General features: G+C 35.5%; 1 long non-coding RNA gene across 1 annotated transcript in view; it reads right to left on the bottom strand.

Annotated features, from left to right (window-relative positions):
• Positions 1-5007: 5007 nt before the first annotated feature.
• The window catches only part of LOC119698068, a 48785-nt gene continuing 38506 nt past the window's right edge, over positions 5008-15286 (bottom strand). The window contains exon 4 of the long non-coding RNA XR_005256053.1: positions 5008-5177. This is a non-coding gene — a long non-coding RNA (uncharacterized LOC119698068). The remainder of the gene's footprint in view (positions 5178-15286) is intronic.

Genomic DNA, 15286 nt, shown 5'->3' with positions numbered 1-15286 from the left:
GCCTAGCCTTTCAAGGTCCCATTCTTGAGAAAAGGCAATGATTAACTACATTTCCACCACTAACCCGTCTACACTACTTTGATCCTTGTAATTGCTAAAACTAACTTACTGCTAGTAAGTTAAGTAAGTTTAATTGCTAAAACCCACTTAACTAAATCACTGAGATTTAACTACAGTTAAATAATTACACAAATATGGACCTATATATGCATACAATAGATTTTTACATATTTTTATTCTAATGACTTCATAATCTAGTTTCTTTTACATATGAGCAGCCTTTCAGTTCAAGAGAAAAAAAAATACTAAACAAACCCAAACAGCAATACTTGCTTAATATTTCTAAGTAACCCTGTAATTTTTTCTTCCACACAACTTTTTCCTGACCATTTTCAGAAATTTAATCTAGATCATCACATCATGACTAAGCCTTCCTGAATCATACATAATTTGCCTGAAAACCTTTGGTGTATGATGTCTTCCAGATTATATCCTTTTATTTCTGTGTTCCTTTTGATATTTCATCTCAGATCTCAGTATATATTAAAATTACAGCTGATGCACATATGAATTTGAATGCCATACTAAAGTGAGTATAGAAGACGCAGTAAAACAGAGATTAAAAATGTATGTGCAAGAAATGAGACTGGAAAGGTTCAGTGGGACAGTTCAGTGTATGAAAGATGCTCAGAATTTTGGATGATTACCTAAATTTTATTCTGAAAACATTTAGATCTCATTTTCAGAAAGAGCTGAAGCTCAGCAAGACCCCTAATTGTATTATCACTTCCTAATTCCCTCAAAAAATTTAGAGCTGTGTTAAAACTAAACTGTGAGTGACTATGAACTATGGGTTCAAATATGTAATTTTCATTTGGGATGTCTACAGAAATTTAATTAGATGATCACACTAGTGATCACTCAAAGGCTTAACTGGTATGTTATGAAGTAAAGCTCATGTTCACTAAGAAACTCTGTTATCACAGTATTGGGAGAGGAAGCTTAAAATGGCAAAAAACCAGGGTAACTGATTGACAAAGGCTATCCACATTTGTTAGATTCCTGAAAAGAATGATAGGGACTAATAAGGAACATCAAGAAAAAAAATATGACAAGGTTGAGTGACATTCCACATTTGGGTGGCTAACGAACAAAGCTGTAAGGAAAACAAAGTGATTGCCTGGAGTGCAAAGATCCTGTCAACACAAAAACAAGTTGAACAAACAATTTTATTCTTTTAATTTATATTGAAGACTGTGTCACTGTGATGTAACTGAACTCTTTAAAATCAAATCAATCAATCTCTGTAGCACTTGTGGAAGAGCAAGAAGCAGAAAATAGAAACTTGACAGCCCAATGTACCTTTGCCCTGATGTTAACTTGTCAACACTTATAACCCGAGAAGGAGAAATCAGAAAATAGACAATATATAAATTATTCTTACAGCGGTGACAGCTACTGTTCTTTTCCTCTCAATACATGCAAAACTCACTGGCTTAATTTCATTATTTGTCATTGCTATTATTATTATTATTATTATTATTATTATTATTATTATTATTATTATTATTACCACTATCATAACTACCTTTACATATCTTAATCTTTGAGAGATAGATAAAACTATCTCTCAAAGTAAATACAAAACAAAAACAACTACTGGTTTCAATCTTTCATTCCACCACCAGCAGGTAAACAAAAATCTTCTCATTAGGAAAAAATGGCTGGGAATGAAAGCAAAATTGCTCTCTGCTGGGTCCCAGAACTTCCCAGAACTGTGATTACCACTGCATAAAAATGATATCTAGTGCACTGAAATGACACCCCAAGCCTTCTGGACTATGGAAACTTCAAAACCAAAGATAAACCACTCTTCTATTCAAGGCAGGAGCAATGCTGCTTACAGCTCTGCTTCAGAAGCAATGTCCTTCCCAGGCATTTCTGGTTGGAAGAGACATGCAACAGATTAAACTGTTCTTTGTTCCCTTTTCAGAACTCATCAAACACTGAACAACAAATGTAAAAAGTTCCCTTGTTTTGATAAAACTTCTCTAACCCTTGTTGAATTCTGCTGTATTGAGAAGTTAGGAGTTTACCAGAAAAGCCCACAAACACTGCTTGGCCCGCTAGAGTACAAATGAGAGTCTTACTGTCCCCCAGGTCTTCCAGCATTGTTGGATTAGTAGGCTGAAGCCTGAAAAGCAAGAAAGTTGATCAATTCCCTAAAGAAACTAGGGCTTTTTAAATCTCCCTTTCAAATTCTTTGGGAGCTCAGTAAAACCTGAAACATTTGCTTAATTTCTCTCCCTGAAAGATTGCAGTTGTGGGTGTGAAGGTTTGGGGCACTTCAGACTGCCTTGTGGATTTGTTTTCACTGTGGTGAGTGTCTACTGTGAGCAAAAGATTACAGTCTGGCCTGTGGTATATGTAAAGGGGTCTCTTTTTGAACCTCAGAAAAAACATTATGGATTAGCCTATTATAGTTTTATAGGTGAAAAGAGCTAAAGCAATTGAAGAAGAGGGAATCTAGGCATGTTAAAGAGCAGTATCACTTGGAAGCAGAACCAGCATTTTACAATGTCTAAACAATTTGTTGAGGAGGCTGATAAATACTGTGAAAAGAGACAAATTTGGAAGGATAATTAGGGAGGATCAAGATGAAATACTAGCTGTCAGGAAGCAGAAAGTATTTTAAACTAGTGCTAGCAGATGCCTCAAGTATTACTCTGCACAGACAAAAGGAAAATGTGTGTGGAGATAACCCCAACTTATGAGACTAAGAAAGGGATGGAGTGATAGGGAATACAAAATACACTAATTATTGATGCAGTTCTTTTCTTCTCTCTTTGCAGAAGACAGAAATGAGAGCTGTATGAATCTTTGCAGGTAAAAGGTTATGTAATTATCCAAACATACCTGAATTCCTGGTCTAGGAAACGCACTGAATGTCTAATCTAAGAATTGTCATCTGGTTTTCAGTAGGACAATGTATTTCCTTAGTGGTAGGTAGTTTCTTAGTGACTGTTTCCCCCTCTGCACCCTGTACCTTTCAATTAAATCCCAGGCTATGTTAAGTAAACAGAGGTAAAATGAAACAGGAGTCATTCAATGGCTAGAAATAGTATGCTTGCCTTTATCTACACACACTGAATGGGCAAAAATATATGATAAAGGCTCTTGCATCCACATAGGCATCACATTGTTCTCATAGCATGGGAAAAACAGAAGACAGCACAACCTATTGCACAGCAGAGATGGGCCAAACCAGGTGGATCTGGGGGCACACACAGCAGACAGCTTTGCTGTCTGGAGCTGCCACTATTTCAGTCTCCTGCTCCAACTCACCATTTTCTGTAATGCACATGTAATGCTTCTGTCTCTTCCATTCTTTCAGAGGTAAGAGGTTATCTGAAAGAATATTTGGGGGAAAATAGCAAACATGAACATCATCTGCATTCCAAATGGTCACAATATTCTGAAGGGAAATATTGGTGAATTCATTTTATTGCTCACTTTTAAACTATAGGAAGCAGTCTAGTAGGAAATATTTGACAGAACAATGAAGAAAACAAATACACAAAAATTCTTGATACAGGATCAGGCAAATGAAAATATGCAAATGCATGTGATTCATTTTCCAGGGTAAAACACTTCTGTATGATATCTGGTATAATTAAGACTGTGAAAACTTGAAGATCTTTCATATACGTTATACACTTTACACATTTTCAGCTAATCAGAACTGTTTCTTTATTGGCTATTTTATGTGAGTGCTGAATAGCAGTCCCTTTTTGTAGCTTTTTTCCCCTACAGCAACTACTGAAGTCTTCATTTACACTGCACAAATTATCCTTAGCAGCAGGTAGGAAGCAATCAGCAAGGTGTAGCTGGCAATAGGTCTATTTTCATTACAAGATGGAGAGAGCCAGGGGACATGACATTTGTCCAACATAGTCAGGGAGGACTCTATTAGGAAAATCAGCTCTGGAGAATTGTAGTCTTGCTGAGGAGAAATTGAAAGGGAGAATGTGGGAAAGAGTGTGGTTGTTTTGTTTGTTTTTTTCTTACTTTTTCTCATTAAGGTAAGAAAAAGACAGAAGTAAGAAAAAATTCAAAACCTTAAAAAACTTCCTACAGTGCCATAAAATGCATATAATTCTCCTGCTCTTGAGTACACTGAGCATTTCCGAGTATGTCTGTGAAATGATTTCACAGTGACTCATTAGTGGAACTGTTAGCAACAAATTTGGAGGAGGAGAGCATGAGGATTTTGGGGATAAAAGAGAGTCACAGCTAATGCCGTTATATCACACTGGATAAATTTTTCAAACAATAGTAGACTAAAACAGAGGTGGGAAGGAAATGGGCAAAATCATAATGGCTTAACTTTACATACCTAATTGAGATGGCCAAATTGAGAAACTGAATGTCCCAGAATGTCCCTTGAAAGTTATTTCAGTCCCTCAAAGTTCTTAATTATCTTTTGAAGGTGACTATTTTCTCTTGAACTACATTGGCAGCAATTTTCCTCATTATATGTTATTATTTCTGGTTTCAGTTCTCCTTTGAGTAATGTCTCTGTTGCCTCCCTTCAGTAAGCAGGAACGTTGTATGCTTTTAAGTATCTACTGGATGTTTTACAAGGAAATATTTTTTCTAGGACTGTAAATACAAAGAACTCCTCTAAGCAAATGAATGCCCAGCAGGCTGTATTTTCTTTCCTTTTTAAATAATACATTTGCTTGCTACTGGCCTTGGAGCTGAACTTCCTCCTTTACCATAACATAGGAATAAATGTACCTCGTTAAGTTCCAGGGTAATATTTTTTTTTCATACATAGTCAAGAAAAACTCCTAATATAGTGAAAACTGTAAACTCAGACTTGAATAAAGTCTACAGTTAAAATTATTAAATATAGAGGCATCTTGAGAAATTCTTACATAAGTATAGCTTAAATGTAATCTTCTTAAGAACATAAATATTTGCATTCGTTTACCTGAATAAAATCCCTAGAATACAGATGAAATTATGCCTTTGTCATAGATGGTGAAATGAAATACCACATTGCTTGCTTCAGAAGTCTGTAACACAGCAGGACATTGAACTCTTCTCTTGTGAGTCCTAGGTTAGTACCTGAACCACAGAAGAAACCCACCTACATCTTCAGGGGATTATACCTGTAAATGAAAATGAAAAGGAAAACATTAGTCCTCATCTCTTCACTCATCTTTCACCTCTCAGAACCTGAGGAAAAGGACACTGTCAAGCTTTCTCGAGGAAATCGTCTCTTTTGACTTTTTGGTAGGATTTAGAATTCCAGGTCTTTCCCAAGTTAACTGAGTTAACTGAGACATATGCAGCAAATCAACATTGGATGGGCAAGTTAAGTTGTAGCAACATAATTTTTCTAAGGACTTTAATCTAATTTTAAAGTCTAAAGGTGAGGAAATGTAATGGCTAGATCTTAAACCAATGTATAAAATATGCATTTGAGAGACAGTATACCTACATTCTCTATAGCATAAGAGACTTGGAGAATGTTGTAAAGCTGGGGGGGCGGGGCAGAGGGAGGAAAACAGAGAACAGAGCCAATGCCTGTCTTATCTTCATGGAAAATTTTCAAGTTGCCCTGAAGTGTTGGCCTGAAATGATGATTCACTCCTGATTTTAGAAAAATATTCTCAGATCAGCATTTTTAATTGTTTGGTACCACACCTTGTAGAGGGTGAATACTCTTTCAAATGCCCTCTAACATCAGCTGCACATTGCAAAAATTCATGCTCTTCAGTATTGGACAATTAAAATTCAATTAAATTGGTCAATAAAAAAATGAAACAGGCTTCAGTCTCACTGTCTCTATGTGAATTCTGAACAACTAAAAGAACTCAAGTTCTAGTTTCACTTTTTTTTAGTTGCTCATTTATCCATATATTTTCCTTCAATTTTCCTGCATCACAATTAATCTCACTGCCTAAGGCTTTGCAAGGTATTCTTAAGAACAACCAAGTATCACTCACCTCACTTTGCAAAGAAGATTAAACAAGGATGGTGCACTACCAACCCTTGATTCTTAGTCTGCTCATATCTACACTTCCTCTTTATGGCTCTATAGAGATACTTCATCAGCACAAAATTATTACAGAATAAAGTTCCTTGCTATAAATGTACACCCAAACATTCCTTCACATATTCCACTAAAAACAGTTGGTATTTCACAAATTTTGAACTATCAATCAAAATCTTTGAAAATAAAGATATTAAGCATGGTTATTTTGAAATTAGGTGGCTTTCAAAATTGCTGCAGTCATAGACAAAGACTATGGTAGGAAACTTCAGCAGCTTCATCCACTGAAGAATGTTTGCTCTGATCTGGAATCCCAGCCCAACCTCAAATACTCATTAATGCAGGGTGTGTGTTCTCTTCTGTGTGCTCTCTTTGTCACACAAAACAAGGAGCATGTAAGAACAAAACAAGGAACATGTAAGAAAACAGCATAAAGGAAAAAAAAATATTGAACTGAACACTGAACTTTGCAGTTAATAATTTTCTTGTCCCACTTTATTAACTTAATTCTATGAAATAAACTAATTGCAGAAAACATAGGTACAGCTAAACCTCTTAACTTGAATTTCTATTTAATATCCAGAAAAAAAGAATTTTGTTCTCACTCCTTGTCAACTGACTCAGGTTAAAAGCTTCTTCATATACTTGAGTGGTGCAGCAAATTCAACTATTTGCTTTCATATTTGTTGTGAGGTACATCTCTGCTGCACTACAATATGCCCTTTGTTGTGCCAGTTTAAATATCATCCATACATGAAAGGCAGTGAAATTCTATCAGAGAGTTTTTTCTGAAAGCAAGCCATGTTGGAACAAAATCAAAGCAGCAAACAAACCCATCCTGCTCCTCTCCAGCTTTCTAAAACTTTCTCAAGTTGTGGGATATGGGAGAGAGATGCAATTAAAACAATTCTCTAAGTGCTTTATTTGCCACCTGCCATTCATTGAATACCTGCTGATAACAGTGAGTTTTTTTACTTGCAGATTTGTTCTGATAGACTGGAATTATGAAAGTTCATGAGTGCTCCAGAAGCCACATGAGGATAAATATAGATTCAATCAAATCAAGTTTGTCAATAAAGACGTAAAAAGTGAATTGCTTTCAGCTTGCCCCAAGTTGTTTAACAGAACCAGGACATTTTATGAAGGTAGTTTTGTTTAAAAAATGCAGAAAACCTTGTGCTGTTCAATTCTTCTGTTACTCTGTTAGCTGTTCAATTCCCAAGTTGTTACAATTTTCAAAAGATATTTTATCCAAAACTTATGATAGGTTCAGAGGTGCTTACACAATGTTATTTTAATTAAAACTTTTAACTGTCACTTTTTATGCTAGAATATATTTGTGGCATAACTTTACATTAACTATTCTTATCCTTCAACCAAGGTACTCACACGTCAATCTCAGTGGAGGTGTGTGTCTATATTAGTGTTTTATGTTAGATCTTCCCTGCACTTCCGAGGTGAATGTCCCAGCTGCTCCTCTTTACACAAATGTGAGATCTGCTTGTGAAGAACCAGTTGGGGCAAGAGTGAGGTGATATGAATGTGCAAACCCAAGGTAGCTGGGATTGCAAGATTTGAACACTAAGTCCATCTCTAATTGTTATCACCAGTCATTAAATTTTACATCAATATTTTCTTTCTTTTTACATATATCTTTTTCCTCCTTGCTGTTTGACTCTTAGTGTAACTGTAGGAAAAAAAAAATGTACTCAAAATGGGAGTATTTGTCTTTAAATTAGAGAGCTTTTATAATTAATTCTCACACTGCTTACTAAAATGCACCTCATGCTGGTGATTAAAGATGTTGGAAGAGCTGTTATATACAGCATCTCTCTATGTCATAAATCCATATGACCAGATAGGGCAGACCAGCAATGTCCTGCTAATGCTGAAGTTTGTGTATAACTGACAGAGACTCTTCATCCGACCTTATATGTTAGATCATGGAATTGATTCAAATTCAGGAGTCAAATACATAGCATAATTTTGAGAATGTAATGTAGTCACAGCCTCAAAGCTTAGTTATATCAAAAAAAGGCCATTCAATTTCAGTAGTCAATTTTCATTGTTATTGGAACTGGCTTCCGGCAGATTTGTGAGAGAAAAACCAAAGCTGCAGACACTTTCTGTACTACAGGTAGGGTGCATGAGCAGAAGGCTTGTGTGTACACTTATGAAACCATAGGGTCCTCTTGGTACACACAGGCCTCCATTGTCTTCTGAGGATATTAAACACAGGCATCATGTGTAGACAGTCATACTGACTCTGATTTTATTTTGAAGTTCACCTGAATACTTTCCAATTTTAAGACAACAAAGACCTGAGGCTGAAAATAGTGACAACCAGTTGTTAGCACCATTGACAAACTGGGATAGTTAGTAAGAAGTCAGAATTTTTTCACTTCAAGTGAAGTTTATAAAGGGACTTATATTAGTGTCCTCATGAACCAATTTACTTAGATTATAATGTCAGCGTTTACAACATCAATAAAAATAGGGCTTTATACTACAACAATGGGCAGAGTTTCATTTTAGTAAATCAGGGAGGTGCAGCATTTTCTTTTCAGCAAGTTATTCTCAAACCAAGGTCACTATAAAATCATTCTTTCAACAGACGCATGGGAGGGAAATCTAAAATGACCCTTCAAGGATTTTAACTGGCATGTGGTAAAGACTTAGTTAGGTTCTCAAGTACAATAATTTTGAGTCAAATTGAAAAAGTAGTAATTTTTCTAGTTAAATGCTTCAGGTCTGTGATTGGCTAAGTTTTGTAATCTTCCATAATGGATGCTAAACAAAAACTAAAATACAGAATTATTGTTAGTCCACTAATATGATGCTAATTGCTTTTACATGGACCATGCTAAGGATATTAAATAAATAAAAAAAATAAAGGAAAATAATTAACACTAAAAGTTTATTTTAAACTAAAAAGAAATCCACCAAACCTATGTAAAAAGTTGGTGTTTTTTTCCCTCTAATGAAATGAGCTCTTTACATATAAATTATATTGTAATAACAGAGCTCCCTGGTGGAAAAGAGTTCCTTCTCCTGCTGGCAAAAATTAAGATAATCACAGATGGCTAATGATCAAAAATACTGACTGACAGCTCTGAAGTACAAGGCATAGATAATATTCTCAGAGCTACAGTTTATTTATACTCAGAACTGGCTTTAGGCACCCACAAAATATGCATTTGTGATGTCCTATTATAATGGAGATTTTTTAGCCACCAGTTCCTGTTGCCAAGGGTTTTCCTTAAGACTAAACTGATCACTATGATTTTTTCACCAAAATACTTGGGTTTCAGCATACCAGTTATTTGAAACAATCTGTAACTAGCGAAATTTTCTTAAACATGTAAACCATTATTTTTAGCAGCATTATAATTAAAATGTGTATTTTGAGTTCTTACAAATACTCTGTTATATACTTCAGGGTTTATATACTGCAGAAGTCAGCGAGGGTGAGGAAATGGTTCTGAAACTCATTAGTTTCTTGTATTTGAATGATGGTGTACAAAGTAACTGGTTTCTTTGGCAGTGTTCAAAAACTAGGAGTTTGGAGTTCAAAATAAGGAGTTTGGTCTTGCTCCCACTTATGTTAGATGAGATGTTTGCCTGATTCAGCCAGGAGGTGGATGACCTCATAAGGTAATTCTAGTTTTCTCAACTGTTTCTTAATTTTCACTTTTACTTTACGGCTCCTTTAAAAACTTTGTAAACATTTTGTGGAGTAGAAACCTATCTTTAATTTCAAAACACTGACTGTGTTTTCATCTTGTGATTGTTATAACCTTTCAATATACATCCAACACGCAACATCAAATGTTTTCTAATAGAATGTCTGCCCTATTGAAATAGAATTTCTGGCTCCTGTGATGTAGATGAAAACCTGGAATGATATTCCAGATCCATTTAAAAGGTTTGCTAATAAGGATGCTGATTTTAAGTACACCCAAAATATTACCAATTTTGTATTGGCAACATTTCCCATGAAATATTATGGAGCAATGGATATCTGAAAAAGATTCCACTCCTTTATCCATTAAACTTTCAGGTACATATTGAAAAGATAGCACAAAAAAAGAGAAAAGGTCATTGAACTTTGCTATTGATTTTTTTTAAACTTCAGCAATCAGGAGAGAGGGAGAGAGAGAGAGTGAGGGGTGCTACTTATGGAAAAGCTACACAAAATTACACGTCACTGGACACCAGTGAATGTAGAAGGAAATGTTCAAAATCCAAAACCATAGGAAAACCTACAGTCAGAATTTGCACTTGCTTAGACTCTGGAGTTCATCTTCACAAGCAGCATAAACAAGGCTTCATTAATCCCAGAGCTCCCGGAAATATTTGCTTAATAAACCTTTTGATTTTCAACTAAATGTGATTTTTGGACATAGGCTAAGGATTCTTGCGCTGACAGCAATTACCTTGCTGATATTGCATAGTCTCAGACTTTAATACAGGTTCACTTTCTTTTCATTCAAGTGAAATGGACCCCTGCTACCCGAGCTGGAAGCTCTGGGTGTAAGGAGCGCCTATATATCAATGCAGCTCCTGTTATGCCACAACAGTGTAAATTTTACAATGGCAGGCATGTAGCTGGAGTAATAAGTAATACAAACTTTCTCCATGCAGACTGTATTTTTGTAGCTATACTGAGCTTCATCCCAACTGGAATGATTTCAGCAAGTTATTTCATCTAAACACAAAGTGCAATTTATGAGTAACTCTGTGACTTACTAGCATTCTAGCGGCAACAAATGTATCACAAATGATTTCTAAGGGTAAAACCCGGTATACAGTGTTACATTAACAACTCAGAAGTCAGTAATAAAAAAAGAGAGGGAAAGACAGTGAGAGAGAGAGAGAGAGAATTTATTTTTTTTTAATAAAAGACGTTTTAGGAGCTACAGGGGCTTCACAAACCAGCACTTTTTAAGAGCATGTATTCATTCTATCTCTTTTGAAACCCAGTTACAGCTAAGTGAACTATAACAACTAAACTATTTCACTGAACAGAACAACAATAAACCAAAACGAGGAGAAGTACTAAAAGCATGCCTGAGGCAACAGAAACTTTTGTGTTAATTTCCATCTCTTTCAAGTGTGTTTGATGAATGATGTGACAAAAGAATCCTAATTAAAGTTGAAATCCTGAATACTAAATAAATTAGAAGTGCCACTACATTCATCTTCTACAATGATAATACTGCTACTTCTACTCCTTCTCTGTGCCCCTTTGCTTACATCTGTGGCAGAAACTCAGCAAAGGGCACTGCCAGCACAGATGGGGAAATGGATACTCTTCCCCAAATAGTGAGATAATTGGACAGGCTGCTTTGTTTCCCTTCACTGCCTTCAATTTACACAAAGAAAGCCTACCAGGAGCATTCAAAGTATTTTTAGGTATGTATTTTCCTCTCAAATTATTTAAAACTTGACAAGCGACAGTACACTATCTGGTCTTTAGCAGCCCTAGAAAAGTTGCTGTGTTTATGCCCATTAAATTTTTATTTCTTTTATTACTGGAGAATCATTAAGTATATATATACTTGGAGTAATATATAATCCTAATGGGTTGGAAAGCAACACTGATGGGATGAAATTCTATGGCTTGTGTCACACAAGCCAGGCAAGACAATCATAAATGACCTTAAAATCTATGAATCTTTCAAGGAGCTGCCCCATTCAATAAGCAGACTGGAACATGAATTATGACTCCCAAGAGACATCCTTTCCCTGCTCCCCTTTTGTTCCAGGGAGCAACTCTGAAATACTTCAGGAGAAGTTTATATCCCCAGTGTGCCCAAGCAGTAGACTTGTCTTTTTCTGTTCTCTTTCCACTCCTCAGAGAAAGAGGGCTGTCAAGGGAGGAGGCCATTCTATTCCCACCACAACTACACTCAAAATCTGCCAATGCAAACAAAAGTGGTGCTTCAGTGTCTCCAAATCCCATTCGTACTGTCTAAGGCCTGTGACAAGAGAAGACCCAAAAGGTTGTAGTCAATCAGGAGCTCAAAGGGGGCCGTGTAATCCACTCTCTCAATTGTCAGTGACTAACAGTGCCTGCCTGTCAGAAAAAAATGTAAAAAATATCATAAACATGTAATGATACATCTCCAATTTTTTCTCCCATCCCATAGGAATTTATAACAAATTCTAATTCAGAGTTCATACATTTGTATTTGATGTTTCATGATGTACTGCACATGCACAGAACACACATAACTTGACTGACATGCTTAAACATTTCAACACTGTGACTGCATAGGTCACACAACACCAAGTGTCTTCTTTAATCTTTTTGCAGTGATATCACACTTCTTGGCTCCTTTTAAACTATGTAGTTTTCTTTGTATTTTCTGAATTACCAAAAAAAAAAATTTGAGGTTTTACACAAGTTTTCAGATTTGTTATATGAAATTCTTCTTTTTTAGAGGAAATGAAAGAGAGAATTATCTTAATGAAAAAGATAGATGGCTTGCTTGTATCTGAAAGATTTTAAGATCTGATTTTACAGCTAATCTAGCTCATGACATTCTAATGGACTACATTTTTTAAAGTACTGTAAATAGTGATCATTTCAGTGATCAGAGTGGATTGTTGGGCTAATTATTCTATTTAGGTAACTATATATAGGTTTAATAAATTGCCTATGTAGGAGAGACATGCTGAGATACATATTATGTGATATTATTTATGGAAGTGTCTATCTTGCACATGAACAATTGAATATTGCAGCACTAGCTCTTGAATTTTAACTTTGCATTAACTTTGTATACCACTACTAGCAGTAAAATATTTTGTTTCCAATATAACTCAAGGTAAAGACAATTTTCAACCCATTTTAGAAAATGCACAGGATGACTAATTATTTTTCTAATTCTCTCTCACACAAACACTCTGTGATACAAGTATGCAACTTGGATTTTCCTCTATGCTAAAACCCCAGTTTGACAGGTAAATATCAGACTTACATTTTTTCCAGGGTTTTTGAATGAATTCATATGCATGTCTTAGGGTACTGGTCAAGGATAAAGAAAACAAGCAAGAGATATTTGAAAAATAAATGGTTGGAACTTGAGAGCTTAGTAATTGACATGTCTGCTTTGCAACAAAAATGTGAACTGAAGCAGGATGGACTTCTCTAAACTAAGGCAAGAAATTAACTTGGAAAATTAACTTGTCTTTTATCATGCGCATCGCTAGAGAGTTTAACAAAGTCACTGCAAGCTTTCCTTTCTTAGGGATGAACTAGATTGTATTTGGCCTTCACCACCACTTTGACTTCATTATCACTGACCTTGATCCCTTCTGCCACTGTCTGCTGTGATCCCTGGGGATTAACTGCTCAAAGGTTATTGACTTACATACATGCATATGAGTTGGCATCTCTGGATCCTTAATAATTGATTGTCAAAGCACTTTTGCGCCATGCACCTTGCTTTTTTGGCAGAACAAGTGCCCTTTCTTAGCTCAATGTTCAGCTACTCCTCTTTGAGGTGTGTGAGCGCCAACTGACGTGATAAAGCATGAAAATACAAGCTTGTCAGTAATGACCCAGTTGGTAGCTGTCAGACTACTTGGCTAAAAAGTCAGAGAAAGCTTTTCAAATTCTTGTGCTGTTTTTATGTGGTGTTTTTTGGATTGTTTTTTTCCCCTGGGACTAACGAAAAATGCAGCAGAAACCATTGTCATTAAGAGAAGTCTAGATTTGACTGAGGTATTCAAAGTATCCTTCTCAAGAACTAGAGAAGAAAAAGTTATTCTGTTCAATATTTCCAAACATGCAAATGATCTGAAATGAGTTGTAAAACTACAAATGAGCAAAAAAAATTGAAAAATAAAAAATTTATGTCTGGTCAAGATTTATGTATCCTATGAACATGTAAGTTACAGGTTGGTTTTTTTTAAGTTTGTGAATTAAAAATTTTTGTTAATTTTGAAGGTTAAGAAAGTTTTGTCAGGCTGGCAGGCCTGACAAAGACTCAGCCAAAATTATGGTTAGTTTTGTTGGCTGGGTTTGGGAAGTTTGTTTTTTTTTCTTTTTCTTTTTTAATTTTTAAACGGTCATATCTTCAGTGGTTTTATTGAAGGATTGTCCATGTTAGTGAAGATTAGATTACATAAACCTAGTGGCCTTGTGTGTTGATTAGGCTTAGAAAACAAGGTTAACTGAACACAATATTTTGTTATATTTGTTGCACTCACCAAAAAGTAAGAACTGGTTTCTTAACTCAAGTGGTTTTTTTCAAGGGGCTCTGACATAGAACATCTTTTTGTTACCAGACAATGTTTTCTGGAGCTGTAGTGTGCTATTGTCACCGTGAGATAAATCTGTAATGTATTGAACAGAGTAAAGTGTTCCTGTTGTGTAATGCTTCCCCATCTCTCTAAAGGCTTAGAACATCTTTTATCACAACAGGGGGAAATTTGGATCTTTTATCAACTAGTTCAAAAAAAGCATTCCATTTAAATAATGTGTCTGGAACCGTAGTCTATGGAGATAATCAGTAGCTTATTAACCTTAATCATAACAACACATTATCACTATTTGGTTTCATGTTGACTAATTTGCAGAACAATGCGGAAGAGCACACTCAGCACATAAGACTGTTCCTAGTTCTTGGCACTGCATAAATACAGTGACCCTCACTTGAAATGTCAGAGACTTAAGAAAAAGCTGTATCATATGATGAAGGAAGAGAGTCGGGGAAAAGAGGATCATGTAATCAGAGAGTTAGTTAAAAAGTAAACACTTGTTAAACCTCTGGACAAAGTGAGACCATCATCAAACAGATACCCAGAGCACAGAATAAAGGTCAGTTACCTTTTATCATGTTTGTGTAGCTTCAGTTAAACTAACAAGCAGCAGCATGTGCTTAGGGTCATAGTTAAACACTTTTGCCTTGATAAATGAGCTGTGTATTAGGTGCTTCCCTTTCAAGAGCATGGATATATTGGAACTCTGATCTACAAAAAAAAAAGCCATCAGAAAAGGAAGCAATTTACCTGGGGGCAGAAATCAGTCATTTCAGTTGGTAGAAGGAAAGAAGGAAATAGTAACATGTCAAATAATAAAATAATAATGAGTAAAAACAACTAAAATGAACCAGAGAAACCCCAAAAATAAAACAGATTACTTCAATTTTGGGGAGTGAAATTGCAGACTTTTTTTTTGTTTCTGGATATCTCAAAATCACCAAAAATGCT

This window comes from Motacilla alba, chromosome 2, assembly GCF_015832195.1.
Source record: "Motacilla alba alba isolate MOTALB_02 chromosome 2, Motacilla_alba_V1.0_pri, whole genome shotgun sequence".
NCBI classification, from domain to species: Eukaryota; Metazoa; Chordata; class Aves; order Passeriformes; family Motacillidae; genus Motacilla; species Motacilla alba.
This window is presented reverse-complemented; position numbering and strand designations above follow the sequence as displayed.